A 10,112-nucleotide genomic window follows, 5' to 3' on the forward strand; every position below is an offset into this window, starting at 1 on the left:
GTCTGTAGTTTTTTAAACTTCGTAGTCTAAAAAGAATTACGTCTGACAAAGGAAAAATTATTTGTCGACCAAACATTAACGGAAACCGCGCAGCATCAAGGTTTAGCGCAGGCGCAGTGCCAGGATTTCTGGCTTCATGTATTCCTTACTGTATGATTTCCTTTGCGTACTCAGGGCTCGAAATCCTTTTTCAGGTATGTGCAAAATTGCACATTGGCAAACATTTTAGCTGCAATTAAAAAAAAAATTATGCGCAAAAAGAAAAAGGCTACACATCCAGGTAACAGGTACCCCACAAAAAAAAACAGTTTCTCAAGCAACTGGTTATTATTTCGGAAGCGGTTAGATGTTTCAGGTAGCAGCAATTACATTTCGTCAGTGACACTAAAGCTACGGTCACAACCCGCCGTACGTGCTTCTGCGTGCTGTCTACGTGCAAAAACGTGGGCAAACGCAGGACAAACGTGTGTGGTGAGTACTGCCTCCGTACGGAATCCTACGGATTTGGGAGTACGCAGACACGCCGTAGAACTTTAAGTGCATGTAAAACTATTTGTCATGCTCGGCTATTGGACCGGAAGGTATGACGTCATCACCCACAATGCAATACCAGCATGACGTCATTCTATCCGGTCAGGCCCGGTTCCACCGGCCACGTCTGGCCTACGCTCAAGCCCCCCACCCCACCCAAGCAAAACCCGTCGAGGCAAGGCACCGCGGATTCCGGCGGGACTGTTTGTGCGGGGAGACCGTGGCGACCGCGGCGTTGAGACGGTAGAGCGCCGGGCTGTGGCAGGGCAGGTTTGGGTGCCGTACGAGAGCTACCGGCGGAGTTTAGACACAGTTTTTGTTGTCTGTGTTTTGTTTCACAACTTGTTTGGCCAATATTGTCTTTGGATGTATGTTTCAAAGGAGCAGGAAGGAAGGATGCCTACGAGACGAGTCTGGCCATGGAGAGGTTTGTTTCTTTGCATCCGTTGAATCCGTTGCCATCCGCGCAGGGGAAAGCTAGAAACGTTTTCTGTCAGCGGGGACGGAACATTTAGACCAGGAACTAATCCAGTGTTGTGTAATTTTTAGTTTTTGCCTTCGATTCAACAGTTTTCAGGTACGGTCGAGGCGACCAGCCCAGAGATGCAAGATGGCTGCCCCACTCGTCCTCATGAAAGAGGGATCGCAATCCGTTGCAATCCTCGCCGTGGGCAATTCAGGGACGCCCAATTCTAACAGGACCAGGCGGCGGTTGCAGGATTGTAATATATTTGACGGTCCTTTTTTTGATTTTCGTTCAGATTTCTTGTAATTTTTTCCTTTGGCGTTCTCAGACGTGTGTAGTCTCATCGACCCTGTTTGTTTAGGGTCCCCCAGTGGCAGACCTCGTCCGAGTGTTGCGAGCTCGGGCTAGTTTTCTGTGGTCGTGTTTCTTTGTTTTCTTTTTTCACAGTGGTTTGCTGCTCTGGGTTGATGGAATTATCAATCCGGTGGACCACTAAGCCAGGTGCCACGTGTTCGCTCATGCCTCTCACAGCACATTTTGCGTGTGTGTAATGCTAATGTGATGTTGTGTCATGTTAATTTTTGGTGCGGTGCGCAAGAACACTGGTATGTGTTAGCTGTGTGAGGTTTGAGTGGCCTGCGTTCACTCATGCTAGCGTGGTAAATCCCACTATTGAGGTTCCAGGCAGGGGGGGAGAAAAGAGTGACTGATTGCGTGGCTGGTGTTGTGGTCTTGTCATGTAGTGGGGGTGTTAGCGTGTTGTGCATGGGTTCCTGCACTTCACCTGGGAGTTTGTGTTGATATGGTGGTATGCACTATGTATTCTTATTTTGCAACATGTTTGGGCCAGCTGCAGGTTTCGCTTTGTTTCTCCATCAGCAGCAAGGGCACAGTGGATTACCGATGCAGCTCGCCGAGAAAACAGCAGCCGTATGAGCGGTGCCCCGATTCCAGTGACCGACTAGAAGCTCGCTGCAACTTGAAGGATGCAAGCACGCTGTGTTACGCTGTGTTACACTGTGTTGCGCTGTGTTGTCGGCGCGCGGGGGCCTAGATGCCGCGTGCCGGTGACACAGAAGGCTGTAAGGCGGCGGGTGAGAAGCCGCGTGCTAGCAACACAGAAGGCTGTAAGGCGGCCGGCGAGGGCCCGCGTGCCTGTAACACAGAAGGCTATAAGGCGGCGGGAGGCCGCGTGCCGGTAACACAGAAGGCTATAAGGCGGCTGGAGGCCGCGTGCCGGTAACACAGAAGGCTATAAGTGCCGGTGACTCAGAAGGCTGTACGGCGGCTGGCTAGAGACCGCGTGCCAGGAGCACAGAAGGCTGTACGGCGGCTGGAGGCCGCGTGCCGATAACAGAGAAGGCTGTGAGGCGGATGACGAGAGGCCGCGTGCCAGTTAAAAAGAAAATATAAGAGAGAGAGGAAAGTGGGCTGGAGGAACTGTAAGGCGGTGGAGTGGCCGCGGCCCAGTATCGAGAAGGTCGTAAGGTTCATAGTGCGGCGGGAGGCCGCGTGCCAGTAAGTCAGAAGGCCGAGAAAACCGGTAGGCGGCGAGGCCGCATGCGAGAGGCCGCATGTAAGCCGAGTAGAGGGCTGAAGTTACTGTAAGACGTTGTGGTTGCGGGAGACAGTGTTCAAGTTCAAGGTCAATAATCTGCAAAGTCCCTGGACGGGACACCACGCAGACGGGGAGATTTTCTCTTGGGTAGTTTTTATGCTAGAGTGATAGTAGGAAGCCGGAGTAAGATCAGAGTTGGGTAAGATGATTCAATTTGATGTTAGGAGACTGGGCTGGATGCCGGAGTTTCAAGGCAGTATGAGATTGGGGGTAGGAAATCGGAGTCAAAGAAAGGGGAATGAGAGCGACCGTACCGTAGAGTGAGGGCTATGGAGTGAGAGAGGAAAGATGACAGAGGAAGAATGAGGAAGGGATGAACAAAGAGTGTGCACGGAAAGGGTATCAGGATTGGAAAGATGAGAGAGAAAGAATGAGGAAGGGGGAGGAAAGAGTGTGGAAAGTGTATCAGGATTGGGAAGACTGGTAGCAGAAGAAGAAAGGGATCAACAGCCAGAGAAGGGTGAAGGCGGAAGACGACTATTTCCGCATAACTTCATACCGGAGGTCCATGGCCGAGCATGATAAATAGGATACTATTTGTCATGCTCGGCTATTGGACCGGAAGGTATGACGTCATCACCCACAATGCAATACCAGCATGACGTCATTCTATCCGGTCAGGCCAGGGGCCTCCGACCGCGTCTGGAGCCGAAAGCGGCCCACCCACCCAACCCGGCACGACGGGTTTTGCTTGGGGTGGGAATGGGCGCCCGCTTAGGGCGGTCGCCTCAGCGCATAGTCCAACTTTTGGCTTCAGACGACTATTTCCGCATAACTTCATACCAAAGGTCCATGGCCGAGCATGATAAATAGGATGACCTTTACATAAAAAGTGGACCAAAAAGTGGACCTTTACATAAAATGTGGACCAAAAAGTGGTCCTTTGAGCCTTGTGGAGGGGTTCTTCCGAACGGTACGTTACGGTAAAGTTGCAATCGCACAGAGATCGTACGTTGTAAGCACGTACAACTCACCATTTGCACAACGTATACGATGCAGGCAACCGCTCACGGCCAGACGTGGCGTGCAGACCACACTCTTAAACCTTGCGAAACCGTGCGAGTGACGGGCGTCGATGCCACTCCTTCCCCACGTTTTCAGAAAAAAACGTAGCAGACGTAGCCTCCAAAAAAACGCACGGACAAAAAGCACGCACGTCGGGTTGTGACCGTAGCTTAAGCCCCGGTCAAAACCCGCCGTACTTGCTTTTTGTCCGTACGTTTTTTGGGAGGCTACGTCTGCTGCTCCCCCTCCTGCTCTAGGTGCCAAATTGCACATTTAAAATATTTTTAAGTGCAAATCTTGAAAATCATGTGCATTTTGCACATTGCACATGGGTATTTCGAGCCCTTGTGGTACATATAGTGATCACCATTCACCATTATTAGCATTTTTTTTGAAAATCATAACAACATTATAGCCACGTTTTCCCTTAACATAAGCATGCTTAAGTTAAGCGATCATTTTATCAGTTTTAATTAGTCTGAATAAACCTGCATTTGCCGTCAAATATTTGTGTCCTGCCATGGTTTATTATCATAGTTGGTACTGGCATGTAGTGTATTGTTTGGTGCACAAAATCCATAAGGCGTTTTTGGCACCCAGACAGATTAGCATAAGGGGCTCGGTGAGCGTCACTCAACCGTATAGGTGGAAAAGTCGTGTAAAGTGCATTTCCCAAGGGCACAACGTCGGGCCACGGTGATTATCGAACCCGGGACCTCTCGGTTCCAAGTCCAACGCTCTAGCCGTTCCGCCACCGACGACACGACTGAATTGTTGTAAACACTAGTATCAATCCGTAAATAATTCCATTTGGTTGGTATACGACTGAATAGCAAAGTTCTTTTACCACAACCATTTATTTTTCACAAGCCGACGTTTCAATGACCGCCTGTCATCTTCATCAGGGCCATTTTGACTGGTTTACTGTGCACTGACGCTAGATGTTATTTGGTGCATAGTGCACTAGAGGTGTTACATAGTTCACAGTGCACTTAAGCTATTTTTTCCTGTTTACAATACATGTCCCAAATGTGAAGTTCTCCAACAACAATATTAACGCCTTAACTCCATATTAACGCCTTCTGCAAATGTCAGGTCATTCGGCTCTAAAATGGAATCTATTTTACGACATGGCAGGGAAAGAAGGAGAACCACTACTCTCCAAGCAGAGGTTTGGGTTTTGGGTTATTTTTGGCGTGTTTTTAGACTTTTAACGGGGTTTCTTTGTTGCACTGGAATTTTTCTTTCACCCAACCCAATAACAGAACGGCAATAACAAGGACGGGCAGTAGGATCATGAATGACTTCCCCATGGTCGACTACGTACACGTGACGATAGACAAGACATAGTTAAGATTTAATTTGAAGCCAGTTAACAAAGTACGTAATATGTTAAGATCGTTTTTGTGACGAATTTCCTGACCAGTATGTTCCCCTTGGCCCTGTAAAAGCATTTTACGGAAAAAAAAGTCTCTTATAAATATTTCTCTTCTGAACATGGGCCTCTCAGTAAACTATGTCTTCTTTCTCTGTAAGATCAGAGCTCTGTAAATGTTTCTCCTGGACAAATTACACATTGATGTGTTTGGGCTCAACCTCCTGGCAACACCGGGGAAATTATTAGGGCAATTATTTTAGTCCAGTAGGTAGAACAAAGATTTCTTTTGTAAGTCACAGCTACCGCACATGCAATCCTTTTTTACTCTGCTCTACAAATTGGCTACTGTTGAAAATTACTTCTTTTCATCGATGATGATAATTGTTAAGTTCCTTACCTTTACTTTATTATCCCTAAAATCTTAAGTTCATCTTAAGTAATAAACTTGATTGTTGTAATTAGGTTCAAGTAAATCCTGACTCTTCTCTTTCTCGCCGGCTTTGTCTAACCTGAAAGAGTGACAAAGGTCTGTATGCCCTTTTCCGTGAGACTTAGCGAGTTATTGTAATTCACCGTTAGCCTGCTCTAGTTTAATGATATCAACCAGCATACCCTGCTTTTTCGCTCCCATCGCAGGTTTCTACATATAATCACGGACTCAGCTTAGCTTAAAGATCACAGTACAACAAGCACATGAGGTGGAGGAAGGCAACACAAAGAACAAGGAACACAACAGGACATGACACGACCTGCCGGTGTTATGTCTATTCCTAAATATGTGTAAAAGTTGGCAATGTGTCAATGTGGGTCTGTTTTTGTGGAAGGGGGACACAGATCTCGTTCAACGGCAAACTCAGGAACACCGGCAACGGTTAACGGTAAACTGACGCAAATTCACGCAATATTTCGGTCTCTCACAAATTGGTGAAATTTGGCTACGAAATATCGACACGACCGGACGTTCTTGAGTATATCAACACGGTCCAAAATGATTTTTCGTGGTGTAGAGAGGTAGGGTTTTAGAGCTAGGATTTTTGACCCGGGTTCAAATCCGAGTTTTCTTTGGTTTTTTAATAATACATTACATACATATCAGCGCTGTAAACACAACAGCAACATTTGGACAGGAGAGTCTCTGTGAAAATAATGTTTCTTATTTTACAGAAAATATTTACCGTTAAGACTGGCGCGTGGAACCCCGAAAACCTGATACCCCTCCCCAAATTGGAAACTTTACCCTAGAAATTGACCGCCGTGATAGATATTGAATGTGCGGTAGGTGTGACTTACAAAACAGCTTTAAGGTATGAAGTAACTCTCTATTCTACCTTCTCGACTGAGAAAATCTCAATTTGCTACCATTCAGACAAATAACTGAATTACGCAAAAAGTATTCTGTTCCCTGCTGTTGCCAGGAGGTTGAGAACAAACACATCAACGTGTAATTTGTCCAGAAGAACCACCTACAGAGCTCTGATCTTACAGGGAAAGAAGGCCTTAAGTTTATTAGGAAGCCCATTTCAACAAGAGGAACGTTTATAACAGTACCTTTCATTCCTAAGTAACAAACGTGGCAAAATTGGACTTTTGTCCATGGAAACCTTTACGAGGGGAACTTACTGGTGATGAAATTCGTAACGAAAACGTTCCCAACAGATTATGTATTTTGTTAGCTGGCTTCAAATAAAAGGACATGGCACCGAAGCCGCAGTCCAGACTTTCCCATCGACCAGGACTCATACTGTTTCTCTGAGTCTGATTTTGTATTTTAGAGAAATTCGGCACAGTGAGAGATATATCGAGAATCTTTACGTGTTTACTGCCCTGTAAAGAGCGAGTCAGGTGTACGTTTTCGACCATGGGGAAGTTATCCATGATCCTACTGCCCGTCCTTGTTGTTGCCGCGGCAGCGAATACTCCGGCAGAGCAGGAACTTTCCAGGACTTGGTCAGAACCTGGAAACATTCTCCCAGACTGGTCAATGGCACGACTTCGATACGACGGCTGCAGGTAGGCGTAGAACTCTACTCTACCGCTACCATATCAACTTTAGAAATTCAAGAGTTTGTTAGAATTGTCATTTTTGTTGTTTATTGTGCAATTGTTAACGTCAACTAGATTTTTAAACACGAATAAATGAATATCTTCGTCGGTACTTGGACAATGGCCTGATTCAAATATCTGAGTCTGATTTCCATATTCACTTACCTGAAATTGAAATTGACTGAAAGTTTGGGTGTGAAATCATTCCGTCTATTTGAAAAGCATTTTGATGCAATCAGAATTTCTCCTTTTAAAATTAGAGATTGTCCTGGAAGAATTCCCACTTGTCCTAGGACAAATTGGAATTCCTATCTCCCCTAGGAGAATATATTATCCTCCTAGGAGAGATTGGAATTCAGATATTTAGATCCCAGTTCAGAAGAAAAAAAAACTTAAATGCTAGTCTCCCCTAGGGGAGATAGGAATTCCAATCTCCCCTAGGAGAATTCCAGATTCCCCCGGATTCCAATCTATCTTTTGACGTATACAAGAAACACCAGTTATCAAAAATTATAATATAATTACTGTACCTTTCGAACAAAATGCCCGTGATGCAGAGGACAGAAAAAGGCCAAAAAACGAAGACTTGTTGAATGAAATCCACAGTCATAGCACCTACGAAGCTACTCTTGTAACGGTTGGAGTAGGGAGTAGGGGGTGGGTAAGTGGGAAAACCCCTCGAAGTTAAGATCATTATGTGTTGTTTATTTATTTATTTTTATTGGTTTGGCTGGTACAAGACAGCCAGGCCAGCTAGAAGCTATTACAAATGTGTTGTTAACCACGAAGACAGGGAAGTACATAAAAAGCAGACTGGGTAAATGTGCATTATGTACCTCGCATGTTGAGAAGACCTAATGAATCACCATTTTAAAACTGAAGTTTCGGCGTCCAGTTAGTCCGACGCACGCATACTTACCTTGCGTCCCGTGAGTTCATATTGTTAACTCATATCAAGGGATTGACCTAGGTGGTTTATCAGTTCGTCCTGTTTTTTTGTCAAAACTTAATAAAGATGATTTCAACTCCCTGATTTTTGAACAACATAAAAGAAAGCAGGAACCCACAGCAAAAGTATAATTTTCTAAGATTGTGACATTTTTGTATGAACGTTGGTTAAGCGAGGGTCACAACCCGCTGTACATGCAATTCGGTGCTGTTTACGTGCAAAAAGGTGGGCCAATTTCACATTTTGGGATCCGTAAGTGGTGGGTACCGCCTCCGTATGGAATCCTACGGAATCCCACGGATTTGGGAGCACGCTGACACGCCGTAGCACTAGGCGTCCATGCAGAACTTTTCTTTGGGCTGCGGATACAACCCTCTATGAGCCAGTACGGGCGACGCGTACGCGCGTGCTGTACGTATATATATACGTACCGTACATAATATAAACATCAGGTATAAGTACGGGCTGCATATCAGATACGGTGATGTGGCAATCGCTCAGAGATCATTCGTTGTAAGTTATTTTTGTCCGTACGTTTTTTTGTTGTTTTTTTTTGAGGGGACGACGCCCCTTTTTTTCGGAAAACGTGGGGGACAACTGGCAAGAGCAGGGAGGGGGTACGTAAACGCACGTCACTTGCACGGTTGCGGAAGGTTAAGTACATGGTCGTCAAGCCATGCCTGGTCGTGAGCGGTTGCGTGCATCGTTCGTTTCGCAAGTGAGTCCATGAAACGCACTGCTTTTAAACGCACGGTCTTTGTGCGATGGCCACGTTAATCTTTGGTCCCAATTGGAAAATGTGGCCCTGACGGGTATTTCCCGGGTTGTTTATGGAACTTCGGGTGATGGCTCTTACATGGCCCCATGGGACAGCCCGCGGCTACCGGGCTATTTTGGCCCGTCCGGGACTAATCCCGTGAGAGAGCGTCAGGATTTACTTGAACTTAATTCCAACGACCAAATTCATTACTTAAGATTTCCACTAAAAGCCAGTACTCAGAAATATTTAGGGGATTATAAATGAATAGAGATTGTATGTGCGGTAGCTGTGACTTACAAAACAACTGTAAGGCATGAAGTAGCTTTCTATTCTACCTTCTCGGCTTAATTGTGAAAATCTCAATTTGCCACCATTCAGACAAAATAACTAAATTAGGCAAAAAGTATTCTGTTCCCCGCTGTTGCCAGGAGGTTGAGCCCAAACACATCAACGTGTAATTTGTCCGGAAGAAACGCTTACAGAGCTCTGATCTTACAGGGAAAGAAGGCACAGTTTATTAAGGCGCCCATTTCAACAAGAGGAACGTTTATAACAGCACCTTTCATTCCAAAGTAACAAGCGTGGCAAAATAAGACTTTTGTCCGTGAAAGCCTTTAAGAGGGGAACTTACTGGTCAGGAAATTCGTAACAAAAGCGTTCCCAACAGATTATGTATTTTGTTAGCTGGCTTTAAACAAAAGGACATGGCACCGAAGCCACAGACCAGATTTTCCCATCGACCAGGACTCAGACTGTTTCTCTGAGTCTAATTGTGTATTTTTTAGTGATTCGACACAGTGCAGAGATACATCGAGAATCTTTACGTGTTTACCGCCTTGTTCAGAGCGAGTAAGGTGTACGTAGTTGACCATGGGGAAGTTATCCATGATCCTACTGCCCGTCCTTGTTGTTGCCGCGGCAGCTCGTAATCCGGTAAACCATGACCGTTCCATGACGTGGTCAGAACCGGGAAACATTCTCCCAGACTGGTCAATGACACGACTTCGTTACGACGGCTGCAGGTAGGCGTAAAACTCTACTCTAGTGACGTATGTTGACGTACTGCTTATCCAAGTCCTTTCCGACGTTTTCAGAAAAACGTAGCAGATGTGGCCTTCCTAAAAAAAGTACGCACAAAAAGCACGTACGGCGGGCTGTGACCGAGGCGTTACGGAACCCCAAAATTTACCCACGTTTTTGCACTCAGACAGCACGCAGTTGCATACGGCGGGTTGTGCCCCTCGCTTTAAGACAGCTGAATGCTATGAACATACCTAAAAAGTCCTTCAGTCTGCGAAGTGACCGGATCAATAGCGGAAATCTTTGTTTTCATTTATGCTAATGATAAGTTTTTCAGCATAT

The sequence above is a fragment of the Branchiostoma belcheri genome, unplaced genomic scaffold (assembly GCF_001625305.1).
Source record: "Branchiostoma belcheri isolate BF01 breed outbred unplaced genomic scaffold, Haploidv18h27 scaffold281, whole genome shotgun sequence".
NCBI classification, from domain to species: domain Eukaryota; kingdom Metazoa; phylum Chordata; class Leptocardii; order Amphioxiformes; family Branchiostomatidae; genus Branchiostoma; species Branchiostoma belcheri.